Here is a 3,554-nt window from a genome sequence, read left to right on the forward strand (position 1 = left end):
CTCAAGATAAGATAAATTTTCCTAACCAAAGCAGAGCTAAAGTTCTCTGAAGAATCCTCGAAGATGACATTAATAGCTTCAATACTATCAATTTGGATTATAATTTTCTCGAAACGCCTATCCGAAATAAGATTTAGCCCATCAGGTATTCCCCAAAGCTCTGCCTCTAAAACAGTGCAATTGCCCAAGTATTTGGCAAACCCAATGATCCATTCACCCTTATGATCTCTCACACAGCCACCATCTGCAATGAAGCCTTCATCAAACCTCACCGAGCCATCTGTGCTCAAACTCACCCAGCTATTAAGTAAGGGCCAATGATGAAAATGACTTCGTGCTGTAAAAGATGAAATCATTGAGGTAGAGGAATATTGTCTCGCCCAACTGTAAGAGATTTTAATAATTTTGTCAGCACCCCATGTAATACCTTGGAAAAATGAACATGTTTCGATTTTTCCAAATATGCCACATGATAATCCCAAAGAGACATGGCCAAACGATTCCACCCTAAGAAGAAGAATGCATCTGAAGATTGTTCCTCATCCAGTCAAGAAAAGATCCAGAATAGAAAGCATAATGATATTGCTGTGGGATAAGCTTGTCCCAAATGCCTCTGGCAACATTACAATCTCTGAGTATATGCCAAACATCCTCATAATCATGTCCATAGAGGCCACATGCACAGCTACTCCTGAAGCCTCGTCTTACCCTCTCAGCATTTGTTAAGAGACGTTATTTTAGAACCAACCAGATGAAAAAATGAATTCGATGAGGGCCGTGAAACTTCCATGGTATTTCACAGAGCCACTCTTTTAAGTTGAAAATGCCTTCTTGAATATTCTTATAAGTGCTTTTGAGAGAGAAAGAACCAGTCGAGGTAGCTCCCCAGATAATTCGATTGGGACCTTACGAAGGATGAGGTGGTGGAATGCTTATTTTTTTGTTGATAATCTCCTTAGGAACCCAAAGTCTAAAAAGATCTGATAAACATTAATTTATACATATTTTTATCCCATGCTTGGCACATTTATGGATGGTTTCTCCTTAGATTTGGTGAATTCAATGCTCCTAATTCTTTAATTTCATGTTTTAGACTTAGGTGAGCATAGGAGAGTAAAAAGAGCGAGAAACGGGCCGAAAACTGAAAAAAAATAGACCCACATGGGAAATCAACACGGCCTGGATCTCCTCACACGGGTAAGCCACACGGCCGTATCCATTTTTCAGGATCGAAGCACGACTTACACAGGTAGACTACACACCCATGCCTATTTAACAGCCTTGACCACGACCTGGAGCAATCGCACACGGGGGTGTCCCTGTCGAACCCAAGTATAGTCCTATTCGGAAAAGACCACTTTTGAGGGCTCTTAGGAATTCTAAAGCCTATTTGAACACCTGAGGAGGCACTTAGAACACACACGGAGTAGGAGGCAAGGAATTACTCAAGGAAAGCCGATTGATTCATCTCAGAAGCCGGATTCATCGTCAAGACTGAAGATCTACCTTCAATTTCCTTCAGGAGTTTTGGGTTTTCTTTATGTTTTGTTATCTTCATTCTTTTGAGATGTTTTCTTTCATAATTATGAACTAAACCCCCTAAATACCAAAGGGGAATGAAACCTAAGACGGATCTTGTTATTATTATCTGAATTGTATGATAAATATTTAACTTGTTCTTAATTATGTGTTCTTAATTCTTGTTTTAATATTCCAGGATATTGATTCAAGTTTATGCGCTTATTCAGAGGAGAAAAAGTCTCTGCTAAGAGTAAATTTGTCATAATTAAGCGGAGTTGATTGCACGCCTAGAGATAGGGTGACAAGATTTTGTCGAATTAGGGTGAAACCTAATAAGGGAATCCATAGATCGAGTTAATACAACACTAGGGTGTTAATTAGAAAGAGATTTTAATTAATCAACCTAGGGTTAGACGTTATTAGTCTCGAGAGAGATAATAATATAACTTAGGGATTTCTACGGAGCAAGTCAAATGAATAAATCATTTGATTCAGAGTCAAATAACAAGTGAAGTCTAGGTGGATTTTCCCTTGGGTATTTTCTTAATCAATCGAATTTTCTAAAATTATTTTCCCCAATTTTCTTTCTCTGCACCCTTATTTTAGTTAATTAGTTTAGATAAACAAATCCCTTAATTTTTAGGCTAGATAATAAAAAGAATGTAATTACTAGTACTCTTGGTTCCTTTGGGTTCGACAATCTGGTCTTGCTAAAGCTATACTACTGTTTGATAGGTACACTTGCCTTCATCGTGATAATAGTTAGTTTCAAGAATGATTAATTATAAATTTTTAAAACCCGTTACGAATATCACGTATAAAGTTTTTGGCACCGTTGCCCGAGAACTAAGATATTAGGAACACTTGGTTTTTATTACTTTATCCATTTTACTTTATTTGCAATTTAAATTTTTAGTTTCTTTTCTAATTTTTCTTTTATTCGCTCCTGGCAGGTTTTTATAGTGTATGACTAGAAGAAACTTGTCGGGACCATTACTGTTTGATAGTGAGATCGATCGCACAATTTGTAGAAACTGAAGAGAAATAAGGCGAAGCCTAAGATACACAGAAGAAGAGCAAGAGGATGATATTCATATTACAACCGAGGAGATGACTGAAAACCAAGAAAATCCGCTACCTCCTGCGATTGCTGCTAATCAGAATCCTGCTCCGTGTACTATGTATGACTATGCTAAACCTTCTTTAACAGGAACTGAATCGAGCATCGTTAGGCCTACTGTTGCTGCAAATAATTTAGAACTGAAACTCTAACACCATTCAAATGATCCAACAGTTTGTTCAGTTTGATGGTTTGCGGGATGAGGACCCAAACACTCATTTGGCGAATTTCTTAGAGTTTTGCGACACTTTTAAAATCAATGGCTTTCTGATGATCCCATTCGCCTTCGGTTGTTTCCCTTTTCGTTGAGGAATAAGGCTAAACAGTGGTTGAACTTCTTACAACGAGGGTCAATCACTACTTGGGAATAAATGACTGAAAAAAAATTTTATTAAAATATTTTACGCCGGCTAAAACATCCAAATTACGTAATGATATTTCTTCTTTTATGCAGATGGATTTAAAAACACTTTATGATGCATGGGAGAGATACAAGGACCTTTTAAGAAGATGCCTTCACCATGGGTTACCACTCTGGCTACATGTTCAAACGTTTCACAATGGCCTAATTCTTCGACTAGACAGATTATTGATGCAACTATTGGAGGAACTATCAATAATAAGACACCTGAGGATGCTTATGAATTCATAGAAGAGATGTCACTGAATAATTGTCAGTGGCAAGTCATGAGGACAAAGCTGACGAAAGCAGCCAGCGTTTTTAACGTTGATTCGATCACCATACTCTCTAATCAGGTAGAACTTTTGAATAAAAAAATTAACTGCTTTCTTGGTTCTTCACAAGTTCACCCAGTAATGTAATGCGAAGCAAGTGGAGGAGGATCGAGCAATTCAAAATACCCACCCTATGGCCACAACATGGAGAATGAGCAATTAAATGATATGGGTAATA

The 3,554-nt window shown here is 37.6% G+C and overlaps 1 non-coding gene across 1 annotated transcript; it reads right to left on the reverse strand.

The window, feature by feature from the left end:
* Positions 1-3,062: 3,062 nt before the first annotated feature.
* On the reverse strand, positions 3,063-3,169 carry LOC121207465 (small nucleolar RNA R71). Its single transcript, XR_005902554.1, has one exon. It is a non-coding gene; the product is annotated as a small nucleolar RNA R71 (small nucleolar RNA).
* Between the last annotated feature and the right edge of the window lie 385 nt (positions 3,170-3,554).

Source organism: Gossypium hirsutum, chromosome A09 (genome assembly GCF_007990345.1).
Source record: "Gossypium hirsutum isolate 1008001.06 chromosome A09, Gossypium_hirsutum_v2.1, whole genome shotgun sequence".
In the NCBI taxonomy this organism is placed as follows: Eukaryota; Viridiplantae; Streptophyta; class Magnoliopsida; order Malvales; family Malvaceae; genus Gossypium; species Gossypium hirsutum.